Here is a 20000-nt window from a genome sequence, read left to right on the forward strand (position 1 = left end):
CACAGTCCGTCCTTCACGCGGCGCCGAAGTTATAATCCAAACGGCTTCAAGCTCCCGAGCAGGAACGCAACAAACGGCTGCGGGCGCTCGGCCTTCCTCTAATGTTCTCCAGAGTCTTTTTGTTCTCACCTTTTTCTTTGACCCTCAACGTTCACAAAGACATTGACTTTTCTTTCTTTCATTCAGCGTGTGCAGAAACACATTTGTATTCATAAAGTGGACGTGACATTCAAAAAAAAAAAAAACACATCGCCGGCGCAAATTAAAAAATGACACTTTTTCTTTTACGGTATGGCATTCAATAGCTGTAATGGAAAACAAAATCTCCATAACTGGAGCCCTTTGTGTTCTCTGCATGCAGGCGATAAGTGAGAGGAGCGAGAAATCAAAGCTCGTCTTTGTTGTTTTTATGTTCGGCCTCTCCCGGGTTACCTCCACGGCTCCTTCTCCACGTCGCCGCGTCTTCACGTCACGGCGACTTTAAGTGGAGAGAGAGGAACATGAACTCAGTGGGTATCTCGGCGCGTACACAACCCCAGAAGAGGTTGAGAGGAGTTATCCGAGGCGCTGCTTCCCGTCAGGAGAAGGTGATTCAAACGCAGCGTCGAGTTCAAATTAGCATTTTCCTCCAGAAAGTTGTTTCTCTTTTTGAACACGACGGCATCTCCATGAGCCACAGATGTTCTTCCTCGCTCTGCGTCTCTGATAGCTCTGCTTTCAAACACTCCCCCTGTCCTCTGTGCGTGTGTGTGTGTGTGTGTGTGTGTGTGTGCGTGTGTGTGTGCCTTTGAACCGCAGCGATGCCGATTCATTTGTCCTCTCGACCCTCTTCTTATAATTACAAACTTCTTCTCTGGGATCCGCTCCTCGTCTCCGCTCCTCCACATCTGTGTCCTCCTCTTGAAGAGCTGAACCCTCTTCTTCATTTTTTACTTAATTAAGAAAAGAAACTCTTCTTCTGCTCTTCTTGGATCTCCACTACAGTCTACTCTTCACCAGAACATCCCTAACCCTCCACACAGCGGGGTCTCGTCTGCTAGAAAAGTACATATTTACACACCGGAGACTCTGATCCCCGATAAATACAGCAGGCCCGTTCATCAGCTGCTCAAATATGACTCAAATTGCAGGAAATTGGAAGCCGCTCTTTGTGTCAAACCTTTTCACTTTCGCAGAAGTCTTCATTTATCTTTGATATAATTCATCCAATTTGCACCCACCATGAGGCGGCCTCGTCTCCCCCTGCTCTGCATCGCTCCATTAACCGGATAAACACCGTCAGCCGATCCGCTGCTTTCACCTCTTTTAGAACTTCTATCTCAGGCTGTTAATGACGGATAAAGAGAAACACAGAGAGAGGAATGGAAGAGGAGAGGTGTGTTGTAATAAGACAGGCGAAGACGCAAAACGGACAAAGTAGTGAAACTAAATGTGTTTTGGATGATTTCTTTCCACTAACCTGAGCAGAATAGCCCGAAAATCTTAAAACCGATCAGCGCATGTTGAACCGCTGTCATGGAAACAGTTGCACTGCTCATAAACATTCCACAAAAATCTGATTTTGGGGACATTTGAGGTGACAAACAAACGTTATAATGTTCCATTTGATTCTGCAAAAAATATGCAGGTGAGGGAAGTTTCATGTCCTCGAACCTTTGACTGCATTTTATTTTGAAAGCCTCGGATCAGGACGGATCCATCCGGTCCATCTATGAACATGATTCTGTTCTCGTTCCACATCTTCAAGTGACACACACACACACACACACACACACACACACACACACACACACACACTAGGTGCGTTTGCAGCTCTCGACTCCTATTCATTTGTGAAACGCGTCAATTATTTGTCGTCGATATTTCAGGCATCTGCCTGCATGACACAAATATGATGAAAGGGGCCCAGAGGACGCTTACAGACTCCCGCGTTGACAGAACACACCGAGTCCTCACGCTCTCGGTTCCTGTGTCGGTACTATGGTTTACCTGCTATGTTCTGCGTGCATGAGCTATCTGGCCACATCTGCGTTCCACATGGACAGAATCAAGAGAGCTTCTTGCCTTGTATGGTCGTGTGGACTCAGGGTAGATGAGGATGAGAGCGTGTGTGTGTGTGTGTGTGTGTGTGTGTGTGTATGTGTGTGTCTGCAGGGGTTTACGAGGCCAGTTCTAGCGCCAAAGATTTAGCTGCACCTCGTTCTATTACGTGACATTAGCTCCGGGCTATTTCCAGATTAACCGTCCTGTTTTTATTTTCTTTTTTTGGACGGTGCCTGTATTTCCCACGAGGGGAAACACATTTCATGATGTAAAAAAAAAAAACATGCGATCTAATCACGATCCAAAGAAGAAGGAGAACTCTGCTTCATTCGTGAGGACCGACGACCTGAAGATAACTGTGTGAGAAAACATCCAAAGTTCACGTTTAGCTGTTTGTTTCACTACTTGGTCTGTCGCCTCGCTACGTATTTAAATGCAACATTTCAGGAGAAACCTCCACTTCAGCAGCAAATACAGCAATGTGTCCTCAAACTACAAGTTCTTATACATCTTTGTCTATTCCTTATTTAGTCAATTAGCTGTTGTTCTTTAACGTTATGTCTCTGTGGCGTCTCACCATGAGATGGACAGTGAAAACATTTAATGCATTTAAAAGAAGTCAGTTACAGCTAGTTGAGTTTAAAAGAACGAGGCTTTAATCATTTATGGAGCTGACATACAGATCGACTCAATTTTCACATTTTTTTGGTTTGGTCTCCGTATCTGTGGGGTCTAAGAGCAGCAAGAGAAGCGCAGTAACTAGGTCAAATCCAGAAAAAGACACGTGTTTTGCATCTCTTAGCCGGCGCCGCGGAAAACATCACTCGCTCAAAACTTTCACAAGTTGCCGTCGTCACTTGGCGCCCGGGAGCCCCGACGCCTTCAAAGCCCCGTCAACGAGAAGACGTCGGCTGCTCCACGGCAAACATCCGCCACGCCTTTAAACGTCCACACTGCCGCTCTGCATCGCGTTCCTTCACCAACACACGCTGGAAATAAGAAGGACATTAGTTTGTCCTCCGTCGACGGAAACAACCGGGACGATGCCTGAACACAACACGCTCTGAGGGAACTTAGGTTATCTTGTTGCAGCGAAGACGGATCGCTTGTCCCCGCTGGCGTATGTATGTGTGTGTGTGTGTGTGTGTGTGTGTGTGTGTGTGTGTGTGTTCATCTTATAAAAAATTCTCTCAGCACAATCGTCTCGGTGCCACGGTCTGTTCATCACACCGGGGTCTTGATGATCCTCGTCCCCGGATGGCACGCATCGTCTGGGCTCCGTCTCCTGTAATCCACTTCCTCCTACGGTACTCGACGGTTAGCATCGCTGAAGCCGGCGGCGTGCAGATCTGTGTGAACCCCCCGACCCCCCCCCTCCTCTCACCCCCCCATACATAATACATCAAGTAGAGATACCATAAGCTGCCTCCTCCTCCTCCTCCTTCGCTCCTCTTGTACCATGGGAAGACACAAAACGGCAGACGGGCGGCGTGTCGGAAAAACACACACACACACACACACACACACACACACACACACACACGCTGGTGTTTTGTGAGGATTGCCTGAGAGAAAATAAAGCTATTTCTCTGAGCAGCAAAACCAATATCGGCTACAACAACATCACCATCATCTGGGGGGGGGGGGGGGGGGGGGGGGCTGTATTCACCTGTCTACAGAGACACACACAGTGAGCGACTGAAAGAATAAAAAGCTCCCGAAAACTGTAATCCAAGACGCCCATCTTTTAGTTTTATTGTCTGAAAACAGGGCAGAGAGGCGTTTGAATTATCTCCATGTTATGTTGAGACGCTGCAGTTACAGGAGGGTTATTGACCGACTGTCACGGTGAAAGGTGCTAAAGAGCGTCACACTTCAAGCAGTAAACGTACGTTTAATGTTTAATGTTTAAGGGTCGTTTACAGGCTGAGACTTTAGGGCCTCCACACATGGTACCTTCAGCGCTGTAGCACACAACCACTAAATGACATGGTACTGTGCATCGTTTTAGCAGTTCAAGACCAGAGCTAGAGTTCCCTGTTCTTGCAGTACTAGTACTGTACTAGTACTATGCTAGTACTGTACTAGTTTCTGCTCTCATGCTGCTGATATCTACTTCATAACTGCATCGGATTCATCGGTTGAGCCTCTGGTATGCGAGGGTCGTTTGTTAACGTGGGCTCATTCTGCATCCGTCTGCATCTTCACTGAACAATGAACAATCGGCCGCCGGCAGCAGCGAAACGGGACGGACGCGGGATAAACATCTGGACGTGGGCGTCCACAGCGGCCACCGCCGCAACACGCAGACGTGGACTTCACGAAGAGACGAGCGTCACCCGACGACGTCTGGAATGAAAGGTCGGGTTTTTGCAGACTGATTTACAGTCGGCGTATTCGCTGCCTGTATGAGCTGCATGTGTAAGACCTATAGGGACCAGATGCTGGAGGCAGAGAGAAGAGAGATGGAGGGAAAAAAAAAAAACACACAGTGTGAAGCTGTCAGCCAAAGAAAGTCCGTTCTACAAAGAGAAAGCATGCTACGGCACAATTAGGCTGGGATCGCTGGCTTTCGAAGGAGCTCTGAAAAGTGGAGAAATCTGACTGCCGGTGCAACGCTGGAGCTAATTATTTCAAGAGGGCTGAAGAGAGAGCGTGGTGAGCCTCCAGCCGACATGAAAAATGGGAATGATACGCGAAGCCTCGGGCCACATTTATCTGATAAAGAAATGACCCGGTTCAAATTGGATTCTCAGACGAGCAATCGCTTTTTTTTTTTTTTTTTTGGAGGGGGGTTCGTGTGTGAAGCAGCTACCAGAAAAGCCGAGGTCATGAATCCTTCAGCGGTGGCCCGCAGACACACGGCGTCCCCCAAACGAGACGCCGGTAATCCGTCAGCGGAGCAGAAACTTAAGAAGGAAAACACAAAGAGAACCGCGGCGGACTGCAGGAGAGCAAACGACGCTCTACTCGGGGAAGTTGAAATGTAGAATATATCGTGTTTTTACGTGCCGTAGTTTGAGCAGCAGAGGTGAAGAGTGGCAGAACAAAAAAAAAAGGTCCTCCTACACACCTCCTGCCACCAAGCTGAGGTATGAACAATACAAAAAGAATGTGTGATTATGTAAGAGTCTAAAGACAAAAGAAGAGAGAAGTATCTCGGCTCGCTAACAGCAGGCTGGAGAGCTGTCGGCACCAGCGAGGGAATACTAACCACCGGTCACTGGATCAGAACATCTAGAACCTTCTGAAGACGCTTTCTCAACTCCTCAAAAACACTGTTTGTCTAACGAAAGACAGAAAACACAGATACAGAGGTTCTGCCACATGGGAAGGGTTTGATCCGGTACTCCTGAAGACAGTGAGGTTGTAAACTGCATTTTTTAAGCAATATTCTCCATGTTCCTGTCCCGTCAACCCAAACATGTGAACGCAGAAGCATCTTCATCAGATAAATGACAGCAGACAGGAAGCTCCTCAGCAGTGAAGCAGGAAATCATCTACTGCATGCACTGCAACAAAAAAAAACCCTTCTGGAGGAGCGGCGGTGGAACCGAAGAGCCTCCGGCATCCCCAGGGAGGAACGTTCAGAGACTTCATATTGAGCTCGTCATGTGTCGCCGCAGATGATCGATGTTCTGCCCTGTAGCTACAGGAGAGGCGGCGCCGCCTCAGTGTGTGCGAGGTGTGTGTGTGTGTGTGTGTGTGTGTGTGTGTGTGTGTGTGTGTGTGTGTGTGCGCGAGGTGGAGACCCGACTGCTGATAAGAAAGGAATCGATCGATAGGAAAGGAGTCTATAACGACTCCATGTTCACACAACGTCGCACCATCGGAGGTGTGAGCGGAGCCCTACACACCACCTCATTCATCTACATCTATCCATCTGAGCTCCTTTTACCCACTAACACCCACTAACACCCACTAACACCAGGCCCGGAGTGCATTCTGCTTCATCTGTTCCCTAGTCAGTTCCAGCTGAAGAAAAACACCCTTTAAGGGAATTAGAGACTGTTTCGGGCTGTTAAATGTACTTCAGTTTCTACGGAACAAAGCGCTCTGAATTGACATTTACTGATCCAAAAAGGGAGAAGATCAAAATGGACAGTTATTAAAAAAAGACAAGAGTGCAACGACAAACTGTATACAAGACGTGGACATGAAGAAAGTATCAAAGCCAAAGTACCCAGAAGGACCAAATGACTCTGCTGTGTCCACACAGCCACATATCTTTTCACAACAAACCTCCTCCTCCCTAACACAGAGCAGGATGGAGGTAGAGACACCTCAGCATGTCCCACGGTGGGAGATGCAAGTTGAACACCGGCCACTATAGTCTCCCACACCCCCATGCGGCTGATAAAACCCCAAATAACACCAAGAGTGCTTCGGAAATAGAAATAACGCCAATGAATGTAAGATACGTTGACCCTGAACTCAGGTTTAACCCCAGGACCTGGACATGATTCGGGGCAAACAGCTGCTGGACGTTCAGTTGCAAAGTTAGTTGAACTTTGTAGTTTACAGATACAGTTTGACTTCTGTCTAATCCAAAAGTCTTGCTAGATTATCTGCTAATATGAGGAGTTCTACATATTACAGTGTAGAGATCTAATAAAAAAAAAAAGGTAGGAAAGTTTTCAGCAAAAGTTGAAATATGACAGAAAAGAACTCATGGGTCCCTGTAGTCGGTCCAGAGAAGGTGTGACTACTTTGCATAGACGTATAGTTTAAACTATAGTACATCGTATTTCGGTTCATTCCTGTTTTGAAGGGAGCCGTGTTCCCTCTCTCCCCGCCTCACCTGCACAGTCCTGGGTCTGCCACTCCAGACACTGTCCGTAGGGGAAGGAGACGACGTACGCCGAGGAGTCGACGCAGCGCCGCGTGCTGCCGCACCACATGCACTCCATGGCCTGGCTGGTGCAGTTGGAGCAGCTGGTGCGCAGGGAGCAAGGCGTCCGACAGGGACGAGCACTTTGACTCTGTGGACTCCCTGAGCGACGGGGGACAAAACGGAGACAGACGACGCGCTTTTAATAAAGTCGGCTGTGAGATCAAGTTCATCTAATAAGCAAAAGGATGCATCGGATACACAGCTCCTATACTTGTTTCCTCTTTCTCACTCTTCAGTGAATTCATTCTAACGGCACAGAAAACGTCTCTCTCTGTCTGTCTGTCTCTCTCTCTCTCCCTGTGTCTCTCTCTCTCTGTGTGTGTCTCTCTCTCTCCCTGTGTGTGTGTGTCTCTCTCTCTCTCTCTCTCTCTCTCTCTCTCTCTCCCTCTCCCTATGTGTGTGTGTGTCTCTTTCTCTTTCTCTTTCTCTCTCTCTCTCTCTCTCTCTCTCTCTCTCTCTCTCTCTCTCCCTGTGTCTCTCTCTCTCCCTGTGTCTCTCTCTCCCTGTGTGTCTCTCTCTCTCTCTCTCTCTCTCCCTCTCTCTGTGTCTCTCTCTCTCTGTGTCTCTCTCTCTCTTTCTCTCTCTCCCTGTGTGTGTGTGTCTCGCTCCCCCCCCCCCCACCCCCCCCCCCCTCCCTCTTCTTCTCTCTTTCCATCTCACCGGCGGGTTTTTCACAGATCAGTCCGTCGGTGGTGGCCGTGCAGGGGTTGGCTTTCAGGCCGGCCGCCTGCGCCCGCTCCAGGTAGGCGCAGAAGCCCGAGTCGCTGGGCTCTCCAGGTAACCAACGCAGGCTGGTGTTGGTGAAGGGCGACGCGTCCTCCCAGCCCCAGTAAGACACGTTGATCTTCCTCAAGCCCACCCAGGGAGACAACGTCTGCAGAGACGCAGCGGTGAGAGAAAGAGAAAGAGAAGCACGTATATGAATATATACATATAGATTAGGATGAGGTCAAAACATGCAACACACTGTCCTAACACACACTTAATATCACTATAATATCAGTGGAGGAGTTGTGGCAGATTTTCAAGCATTTGCATTTTAGAAGTGAGGTCAATCTGAGAGAAAAATACAGAGAGCAATCAATATCTGGGTCAAACACGGTAACGAAGAATGGAAAAATGCAACGACTTCAGCTGCAGAACAGCCAGAGTCGCTGAAAGCACATTAGAAACAGAGACGAACAAAAGGAATCCCGACTAACAGGAAGGTCTCCCTTTGCCAAGAGGGGAAGTCACACGGACGGCAACTCTGAACAACAAACACGATGTTTCGCATTAAAGCGGATCCCAGAATCAAAACCTTCTGCAAATGCCTGTAATTGTTGTAAAAGCAGAAGCCGTTCAGATCCACCACATTCCCTAATTCAACAGGGACTGCAGTCATAGCAGTGGAGCTCAGCGAACATCTGAATCAATTGCTGAGAAAACAAAGTGAGATGTGTTTAGTAAAAGGCCTGTGATGGTTATGAAAAGAGTTTCATCTGAGAGAAATCCAAAGTATTTTCCCATAAAAACACATAGTACAAAAGGCCTAAACGCTACGCTGCGTCTGTATTCATGGCCACACATTCAGCCAAAAGCTCTTCTACTCAGCAGCTCTGCTCGCGATCTGGATTGTATCTGGTAATTGAATTGTTGCAGATTATAGTAAATTCAAAAAGTGGAATGACAAAAACAAGAGATTTAGAATCCTCACAAGCTAAACAGCATCAAAAGGTAGATTTAAACACAACCCTTTATCTGAGAGAGTGAGAAAGAGGGTCTCTTTCTTCTTCTTTAATGCCTTGAAGCCACATCTTCATGTCCTGGTGAGAAAGTTCAACTCGCATCCAAAATGTTGATCCCTTCAGAAAAAAACTCTCTGCTGAGTTATTTCATTCTTTGACTTCTACTGATAAATAGCTTTATACGCGTGATGTTAAGGTGACACATTGTTTTATGTACTATCACGTGATAGTTGTCTACATCACTACAGTACTTCATTCTCCACAGCAGATATAGCTGGAAGCTGAAGTCACATGCAGCGATTTGACTATATGGTGCAGCACTTCCCAAATTTTAATTATAAACCAGTTTTACCGACCCTGAGGCGATCCTTTATTAATGAGAGTCAAAAGGAGTTTGACCTGGACCCTCTGACGTTAGTATTTTGAGTCTGAATTCCCTCTTTGTGTTTCCACAGACTGCTGTGCAGAGACACAAAGAGGGAATTTCAAACTAAAAAAGGGATCAATAAATAGACTGCCGGTATGAAGAGGAAGAAGGTCATGGCGACCCATAACTATCAGGTATGGGCATCACAGTATTCTATCAAAACAGCCTTGAAATGATCTTAACCGTGCGTGGTGTTGGTGAACAGAACTGAGTAGAAGGGTTTCAGACACACCTGTAACATGCTGTCATTCTAGCTTTTTTTCCACACCACCCACCTTGTCTTGCAGTTGGTACTTTTGGAGCTCCTCCAGAACAAAATTCACTTGTTTGTCTGTGAGCAAAGAGGCGATGTTTCCCCCCAGGTTTTTGCAGTAGTGCTGGGCGTTGTCATAGCTCTCACTGCTGGAGTTGATCCTCAGGCAGGCCTCCCCGACATGGTGCCAGCCCTCCCCACACAGCTGGCCTGCACACAAAGACACACACACACCCACACACACACACACTCTTTACATTAATACTTATCAGATAGCTAAAAAACACAAGATTACAGTGAGAGTCTATAGCCTGCTGGTATGTGTTTTCCTTCAATGTCCATTAAACACCGGAAAACATAGCTGTCCACTGTACAAAGAGACAACGTCTCCAGATGTTACATTTATTCGGGGATAAAATAAGCGTTTGGCTGATAGCATTCCCACGCGCTAAAGGGTAGCATTGAACACAAGTACAGTAAACATTGGAATGCTACAATACTAATGTTAGCATCTTGACATGTAGCCTATTAGGCTACATGACATGCTAAACATTAGCAATTTAATGTGCCAATAATTAGGAAACAATCACGCTCATGTTTAGCTTTAGCTCGTAATGTTGAGTATGCTAACATGCACATTTTTTACTTGTGTTTAGCATTTGTATTATGTTAAGATGCCTACAGTTAGCTTTCTAATATAATTAGCTTTAGCTCGTAATGTTGAGTATGCTAACATGCACATTTTTGACTTGTGTTTAGCATTTGTATTACGTTAAGATGCCTACAGTTAGCTTTCTAATACATTTAGCTTTAGCTTGTACCATTTAGCATGTTAACAGCTGGTGTTTTCATGTAATAACACCACCATACCAAGTTGCTAACAGGTCCATAGTTAGCTAATGATTAGAATATTAGCTCACCAACATATAGCTGATAATGTTGGTAGCATGTTAGCATTAATATGGTTAGCACCTTTCAAATGAAGTAAGGAGCAGCCTAATCTGAAAGTAAAAGAACTGATAAAATGTCACTGAAGCGTCTAGATGTAACTCAGACAATAGCAGACAGAAGCAGACAGGAGGAAGGTTTAAACCAGGTTTACTTGGTCTAGGTAAACCAGGCTTCATTAATCAAGGGGTAATGCAGGCAGAAACAACAGATTCCAAAAAGGAAGCTCTGGTTGAGGGCTGGTATACTGAGACTAATGAGGTATAGTGAGGGCAGGTGTGCAGGTAGGTGGACAGTCAGGTGACTGGCAGACGTGGAAAAACTCTCTCACAGCGGCTAGTGGACAAGAGGGGAGTAGAACTGGAATTTAAATTTGATGTGGAGGCCTGGAAAATAAACCGTGCTGCCAAAATCAACAGAAAATTGAACAGCTTTAAGAGAAATACTTGTGGTTGATAAATAACATTTTGGGCTGATTTTAGAGGCTGATGTCATTGTTGATTTATGCTGTTATTTTAAACCAGATCCCCACATTCTTGCTTTGTAGTAAACCAAAAAGATCGTAGGGGTTGTAGATGTAGGCCTACGTCACACGTGGGATGAAGAAAAGTGAATATCTGTGGTGATTGAAGAGTCTTAACAGGGGCTGAGAAACTCTCCCATTAAAAGCAACGCACATGTGAACTCACTGTTCTCATCACAGTCACTTGGTGGCACCTCGTGGGAGTTCGAGGCCATTCAATTAGCCGGGATGAAAGGGAAAGAAAAAGTCATTCTGCCTCCACTGAGCACGGCTGTTTATTTTGGACTCCAGGACTGATTACAATCACAGGCCCATAATGGCTTCCATCACCAACCTTTTCATGCTACAGAAAAGAAAATACCTGCTTTCTTTATTCATTCATTCCCCCCCCCAAAAAAAAAAGCAATAGAAATGGGCAATAATCTACCAAAGACGAGAGGAGAGCAGGAGACAGATGACGGGGGTACGAGATGAGGAGTACAAACATAAATAGATTAGGTTACGGTCTTTGTGTAAAAGCAGAGATAAACATGTCAGGCCATTTAGCATAATTAATCATAACAGTGTCTAAAGAAAAGGCCACGGCTGCCATGGCGGTGGAGCTACTTTCCATTATTCCTGCTCATTTTAGCCGCGCTATTACTGCAAATTCATCTTCAGAGAATATCGTGGAAAAAAAAAAAAGCAGAAGCTTTGTTTCTACCCTTGTCACACTAATGGACTCAGACGCACACAAAGACGTAGCGATTTCATTTATGTGGCCGATGACCCTTTGAAAGGTCCGCGTCCGAAAATTGCGCCGTTACTTCCATACATACGAAGACTAGACGAGAGAAACACAAAAAGGCTAAGACACAATGGAGGTTGAGCGAGTCTATTAATTCAGATGTCGTCTGACGCTCGGCAGCTGCAGCGCAAAGTTGTCGACTCCACCGCGCCGACAAGCTTTAAACAAAATGGAGGGAAAAGATTAGAGCTGTTCTGGCTTCTGATACTCAACAATAAACAAGATGCATTGCAAGGACAAGAGACTGCCAAGCAAGGAGCTACTCCGCTTTAAACCATAAATACACCACTTTGTTTTGTGCCGGAGGGAAAGTCAGAAAATAAATGGGCCAAACTGAGCAGATTATACCACGTTATATCGACACTAAACAGCAATATCATAGACGACAAACTTAAAGCTGTTTCACCATTTGTCTCGATGCAAACTGATGTCGCTAATAACTAATATAAGGTGTGTAAAGAGATGCAGAGATGCACGCTACATCGTGTGCTCGTGGCAGCAGTTGGCAGCGCCCCTGCTGAACACAGAAACGGGAACGCGGCATCCTAAAATATCTAACTCGTACATTAAGGCTGCAGAGCTGCAAGGGGCGGAAGCTGGAACCTGGAACAAACACCGCCCTCTGGAAGAAGACCATCAGGGTCCAAAAGACAAACCATGCATCGGGTAGGATGAGCACAGATGATTACATCATCAGAGGATTTCTAGCATTGATTTAAGGATTTTGCTGGTCAAACTGGGCTTAATTTGATCAAAAGATGAATGATTTTTTTTGACATTTTTAGTTACATGTAACCATTGTGTTTACCATTGTTTAAAATACGTTGTCCTTTGGCTCCTCCAGTAAAAGCTGCAGGTGTCAAATTGTATGTATTTAATGTAAGTTTTAAGGTCCAAAGTTAATGTTGAAGCATAGCCAGTTAAAGGATGTTGAAATAATGATTCTATGTAAGATTTAAACGCAGAGACGCCTTTTGACCTGCAAAAAACACCAAAACCATTATGTTTTTGGATTATCATCCAGAGATCCAAATTGAAACTATCTTACTTCAGCAGAACAGTTCTTAACGACCCAAAGTGGGACGATGTGCACCAGGCTACGGGGGGCCTTGATGTGGACAGAAGACAGGGAGCAAACACAATACCAACCTCTGCTGAGAGCTACACCGCCAACGTCCAACTCACAGCAGAGAAGAACGGCCACCAGGGGGCGACTCCTCTGGTTGTATAGAAGTCTAGTCTAAAATGACTCTACTTCTCACTTGATTTATTCCCTCAGTAAACATTGTAAACATGAGTTTATGGTCTCAATCTCTAGTTTACAGTCTTCAGAGGGACTGTAAAGGCTACACTGCCACACCCTTAAATGACGCCAATCAACGGTATTCATCAAACAGCACACATGTAACCCAAAAAACAAACTGTTCATGCATTTGATGAACTGCAGATGTAAGTCTGTGAGTAGCAAGAAATATATTTCTCTTAAGATTGACTTGGAATAAAAGGAATAAAAGGAGCTTCATGAGAAACATTCTGAACACAGCTGCGTGTGCATTCATGATGGTGTTGTGTGGCACGCTGCGAGCATGTTCACTCTGTGTGTGTGTGTGTGTGTGTGTGTGTGTGTGTGTGTGTGTGCGTGCGTGCGTCTCCTCACCAGGCAGTGCTTGACACTCCTGCTGCTGCAGCTCCCACTGACAGTTGACGTTGAGGGAGCAGCTCCTGCAGTTGGCCAGTCTGAAGCACTCCTGCTCCTCCCTGCGCTTACAGCCGGTCGAGTCCCTCACCGACTTCAAAAACACACGCAGAGGAAACAACATCAAGCCCCGGGTTGAAACCGCATCGTCGGGTAAATGCAATGAGCATGAAGGTAATCAACGCAGCGTGCAACGGAAAAGCGGGAGATGAAGACAGCTTTTGACGGTTGAGGGAATCAAAGAGTGAGAAGAGAAATCGATGTGAGGGACACAGGGTATGCGGAGATGGATTTAGCATTGAAGCTGTGCGCCCTGCAGCAAATGTTCAATTTAAAGGAAACGGGGTATCCATGCTGGTTCTTCTCAACAGAAAATATAACTTTATTCAAGTAAAAAACGTGCTCTTTTTTAATCCCCGTCAAGGAAAGGGTTGTTGAATGTAAATGCGTGATTTAGATTCACCCTAATTTCCATTTAACCTAAAGGAGGGTCCGCTCTGACCTCACGGTCGCAACCCGACCTGCAGCCTAACGGCAAGCGTCAAATAATACACACATGTCCCCTCCTCCTGGCTCCGTGCTTCCACAAGCTCAGCTGGTGTTCAGACAACATGGTCGGTGGACGAGACAGAGACAGAGCGCCGCTATGCTGCTGTGCCAGCTCCAGAGTCAGCTAAACACACACACACACACACGCACACGCACACACACACACACACACACACACACACACACACAGATTCATATTGAAACACAGACAAAAAGCAGCATGCAGACACACATACGGAGAAAGACAGAGAGTTGGGAGTAAAAACAGAGAAAGAGACAGAGAGAAAACAAAATGAGCGACAGAAAAAGTACAAAGAACTCATTGATCCAAAGTTATTCAAATAAAACACACAACCTGAACAACATCTTACAACGTGTACATTACCGTTTGAATTATTAACATCCACGAGAGGATTAAATATCATAAACTATTAATCATCTCAACCTCATCGGCCCTTTCTTCTGGCACCGCCCTCGGGACAAACTCTGCACTTTATCCTTCCACCGGCTTTGATGCTAGATGACCAGAATATCGCCGGCATGTTATTTGTTCCATCAAACACTCTCGCGTCGCGAGGTCTAATAAACGCCGCAGCCCTCCAGGGCCCACTAACCAGGGCCGGGCTCCACACACTCACCACGGTGCAGTTGCTGGACGCGGACATGCACTTCCTGTCCTCGCACCACTGACAGCCCCGCGTGTTGGCGGTGCAGCTGGCGCAGTCCGAGAACCGGAAACACCGCTCGTCTGTACTGTCTGCAGGAGGGCGCACACACACACACACACACACACACACACACACACACACACACACACACACACATGAACAACATGCTTCATGTATAAAACCATTGTACACATATCAATGCGCTCTAGATAAGTCATCCCTGGAGCCTGCACAAAGTTAAGGACCCTCATCTTGGTTTTAAGACTTTAGAAGCACACAAAACGTAGCATTAAGGATCAGTGGTGCACTGAACGTCCTGACACTGAATGACTCTTTGAATGGTGCACTTTGCTGCTTTGTTTAAAGCCTGCGGTCACTTTTAAGTTTTTTGTGTTGCTTTGAACTTTTTGCTCTTCGTCTTTAAGTATCGTTATTGTGCGTTTTTTTATCGTGGCGCTTGTGTGAAACAGCTATCTCTGGCCAGTAAACGATAAATTATTAAATACATTACGTTACATTACGGTCATTTAGCAGACGGTCTTTATCCAAAGCGACTTACAATTCAGTATCTACTACACACCATAGACACAGCTACGGGAGACATTCTGAGGTTAAGTGTCTCGCTCAATGAGACTAGTGGAGCAGGAGCCGGGGATCGAACCGCCGACCCTCTGATTGAAAGGCGGCCCTGCTCTCCACTTGTAGTAAAACAGATCAAAAAAGCAGCAGACGGAGTTCGTTCTGTGCGGTCGTATCGTAATGTAGCGACAGTGTTCTTTGTGTTTCACGACTGAATCACGAGAAGAAAAGGCAGATTGAGTTTAACGGACATTATGTGATCATTCAACGCTTCACATCGCACAAGCGTAACGCGTGTGATCCCTCTAGGTTGTTCACATCTGATGGTAAACTCTCTTTGACGAGTCAAATGTTTCATAACTACGTCTACGGTACCTTTGAAGACAGAATTCTGCTCTCGTTAAAAGAGCGCTGATCAATGATGTAATGATCTATCAAGTGTTGAGCAGAGAGTCTGAGTCAGTGGGCGGAGTTTCTGCTGCATGTCAGGAAGTGGCTCTGCAGACACGTAACGCTGTCATGAAGCTAGCATGTAATTATCACGTGTGGATGTGCAGCTATGTCATCACGTCACGCTGCTCTCTCTCACTCGGGTCGTTCACTCATGCTGCGCTGTTGTCTTCATCATGAATATGCATGTGAGATTAAAGCAGAGCTCCGGCAAAACACGGGCTCTGGGACATGTTTAATCAGTCGGACTCCCATCATGCATCTGGAGGTCCATGCATGCGTTGTTTGTGTTTGTTTGTTTTGTTTTGCTCCTGAACTACATATCTCTATTTCACATTGCAGCCCATTTATCAAGCATTTTCTGACAATTTTAAATTTTTAGGATTCTTTACTGTTCCAAAGACAGCCATTGATTTCCATTGATTTCCATTCAACTCAACCAGTTGTTTCTAGGCACATTGTGTGTGATAAGGCAGTTTAACTGTAGATTGATTTGAAAGGTCTGTACTTTAACATGATATATGGATTATGTGACCACAAAAATAAGGCAGACTTGATGTCGACTGTGATGGTTTATGACATCACATGTATATAAAGTGTATATGATTTGTAGTAAATGGACTTAAAACGTGAAAATAAAACACTGGTATGTTCCTTTAAAGCAGTCGATACGCGTTGTTCCATTTAAAAACGTACAGAACAACCATCAGCATGATTGCTTTTTGTTTAAACCAAATCCTCAAACTAAATCTGGCAGAGAGAGACGAGGAGGAGGAGGAGGAGGAGGAGGGTTTGGACTCAACATAATTACTTCCAAATCAGGTAATTGTTGCAGCATTGACCTTCTGTTCCCATTATTATGGTATGCAAACAAACTTCAGAAGCCAAGTCCTTCGGAATAATTATTACTCCCATGAAGTAATTGGTCTTTTGGGAGCAACACTTAGGCGGGACTCTGCTGTACATTTAGGGAAAAGTATGTTGACATGACAGGGAAACTATTTAGGGAGAAAGACGGAAAGTAACGAATAAAAGCAAAGGATCAGCTGGGGTGGATCAGGACCCCGGTGGTACCTACCAGGTCTCGCGGGGCAAAAAGGAGCAGGAAAACTGTGCTCGGTTGCTTTTGGCTCCCAGGGGACACATCTGCTTTTGGCCCACTGGCAGCGGAGGCCCGGCCCGGCAGCGGCACACAAAGCCGGGGTAGAAAAGGCCCGGCAGGACGGAGGGGTGTAGGCCAGCACGTCGTTCAGAAGGAGGCCCGAAAAACCTCCAAAGATGAACATGGAGCTGAAGACGAGACGGAAAGAATCACACGGAATTCAACAGGAAGCTGGACGTGGAAGGAGACGGCGAAAGTTACAGCGAGACAAGAAAACGCCTGCAGAGATGAAGAAACGTTACGACAGCAGCAGCAGAACCTCTCGGAGATAAAGCTGAACTTTGGTTTTCGGGGGGGAAAAAACTTCAGTTTGAAGCTGGCTGGTTTTTGAAGTTCAAAGCTGACATTTTAGCGCTTAAAGCGGACTTTCTGGTGGATAAATGGTGTTAAAGGGTCAGACCATTATTTTCTGAGTTCAGCTAAAAGTCACTCCGCATCGCGATGGAACTCTTTGAGCAAAGCCAACGAAGAGTTTGAATCAATTATTGTTTGTTTTTTTAATGCTGTTTAAGAAAAAACAAGGACGAAGGTTAGCAGACGACACAGACGCTCCGAGAAACCTCAGAAATGTCAGCTTATCTACACCTCAAGAGAAGCACCGACTGAAGAGAGCAGGTTGCATCAACAACAGCCGATGCAGCAATTCAGATGCTTGTAGGAACCACAGCGCCAGGGTGGGAGAACCGGACTGGAAGAAGATCGGCAAATGCAGAGATACAGACGCAAAAATGGGATCGGTATGTAAGGAATACTGGATATACTGAGTGTGCATTGTATCTGTACATAAATAATACAAAGAAAGTTTTTCCTGAGAGAGTGAAGCAGGAGAAACATCCACATATAGAGGCACAGCCCGAGTTTGTGAACAGCGAGCTTCAGAGGAGTCAGCAGAGGGTGAAGTGACGGGAGAGAAGTGTAAACTGAAAACTAAATTTAGCATCGAGATGAGGAGATCAATCCATAAACAGTTGACACAACAAAAAAAAAAACCGCAACCGTACGAAGAGAAGAAAGTCAACGGAGACTCTCTGTGCTTCCAAAACTTAGAGGACACGGCAGGAAGCCTTCAAGGAAATGTAAAAATGTGCAGGAATAATGCACCGGGGGAAGATGCCTTTCATTTGCATGTTATATAATTGAGAGGTTTAGCGGATTATTCAACAGATTTGAGCCTCGGCGTGTCCTTCAGACACTCCGGTGCTCTACAGTGAGCGCGTGTTTTGGGAGTTTGGCGGCAGGTGAACTACGGAAGACTGGCGGCACGGAAAAGGACGGAGCTCACCCGTTGCTAACCACGGCGGAGTGTCCGAACCGGTTGGCGTCCCGGTGCAGCGCCGGTCTGGGGAGGACGGTCCACTCGTCACAAGCTGAGGAGAGAGAAGCACACACAAGAACACAAGAGTCTGAACACACGAGAAGAAAAGAGTCTGAACACACAAGAACACAAGAGTCTGAACACACGAGAAGAAAAGAGTCTGAACACATGAAAACACAAGAGTCTGAACACACGAGAACACAAGAGTCTGAACACACGAGAAGAAAAGAGTCTGAACACACAAGAACACAAGAGTCTGAACACACGAGAAGAAAAGAGTCTGAACACACGAGAACACAAGAGTCTGAACACACGAGAACACAAGAGTCTGAACACACGAGAACACAAGAGTCTGAACACACGAGAACACAAGAGTCTGAACACACGAGAACACAAGAGTCTGAACACACGAGAACACAAGAGTCTGAACACACGAGAACACAAGAGTCTGAACACACGAGAACACAAGAGTCTGAATACACGAGAACACAAGAGTCTGAACACACGAGAACACAAGAGTCTGAACACACGAGAACACAAGAGTCTGAACACACGAGAACACAAGAGTCTGAACACACGAGAACACAAGAGTCTGAACACACGAGAACACAAGAGTCTGAACACACGAGAACACAAGAGTCTGAATACACGAGAACACAAGAGTCTGAATACACGAGAACACAAGAGTCTGAACACACGAGAACACAAGAGTCTGAACACACGAGAAGAAAAGAGTCTGAACACACGAGAACACAAGAGTCTGAACACACGAGAACACAAGAGTCTGAACACACGAGAACACAAGAGTCTGAACACACGAGAACACAAGAGTCTGAACACACGAGAACACAAGAGTCTGAACACACGAGAACACAAGAGTCTGAACACACGAGAACACAAGAGTCTGAACACACGAGAACACAAGAGTCTGAATACACGAGAACACAAGAGTCTGAACACACGAGAACACAAGAGTCTGAACACACGAGAACACAAGAGTCTGAACACACGAGAAGAAAAGAGTCTGAACACACGAGAACACAAGAGTCTGAACACACGAGAACACAAGAGTCTGAACACACGAGAACACAAGAGTCTGAACACACGAGAACACAAGAGTCTGAACACACGAGAAGAAAAGAGCAATGTCTGCAAATATAACCGCTACGCGCTTTAATGAACGTGTGTCTTCAGTGACGGATGATGAGAAAACAACAAAGCAAAGACCCTGATTTTAGGTCTACTGCTGTGTCTATATCTGTGTCTGTACCTCAACAGCTGACCACAGAAAACCTGAATACTATCACCCATCTGTTAAAAGTCTTCTGGCTGCTGTGTGTAGATAATAATAATAATAATAATAATAATAATAACACACTGATGCAGATAAGAACATCTGGATGTGTGCCGTTGCATCCTGACGTTTTAGAGTGGGAAGTGCACCTTTGTATAAAACAGCACCGGATACTGTAGCATTCAAATTTGCCATAATTGAAAAACAATGACGAGACGCATCATATTACACATCATAATACACATCATATTACACATCATATTACACATCATAATACACATCATATTACACATCATAGGAGCATTTAAGAAGGGAAGAGGGTGACCCTCGATTCAACCCCCTCCTTTAATAATTCCATCCCGAGGAGCGAGCGCTCATTATCTTAACCTTTTCACGTTAACCGGTGGTGATGTGGAGAAGATAGGTTGGGCGATAATCTGGGAGATGACTTCATAAAAACACTTCACACCACCAAATATCATCGTAAAGCACCCCCCCTCTCCCCCTCTCTGGAGTTATAATTGAAGCTATAAGCTCTGTGTATTTTACTATTTGGATTTTACAACTCTCCGATGTTTTAAAGAGCCCTACGTGCTTCCATTACGACTGTGTGTCTGCGCTGCGGAAGTGTAAATGTGCCGTTTAGCCGGGGCGAGATGGATGTAGGAGACGGAGAGAGCCGGTG

At 45.7% G+C, this 20000-nt stretch overlaps 1 pseudogene; it reads right to left on the bottom strand.

Moving 5' to 3' along the window:
* LOC137888736 (attractin-like protein 1) overlaps window positions 1–19916 on the bottom strand; it is a 20644-nt pseudogene extending 728 nt beyond the window's left edge.
* Window positions 19917–20000: the final 84 nt, after the last annotated feature.

This window comes from Cebidichthys violaceus, unplaced genomic scaffold, assembly GCF_023349555.1.
Source record: "Cebidichthys violaceus isolate CVI_PGR_0920_01 unplaced genomic scaffold, fCebVio1.0.p SCAF_570, whole genome shotgun sequence".
Classification (NCBI taxonomy): domain Eukaryota; kingdom Metazoa; phylum Chordata; class Actinopteri; order Perciformes; family Stichaeidae; genus Cebidichthys; species Cebidichthys violaceus.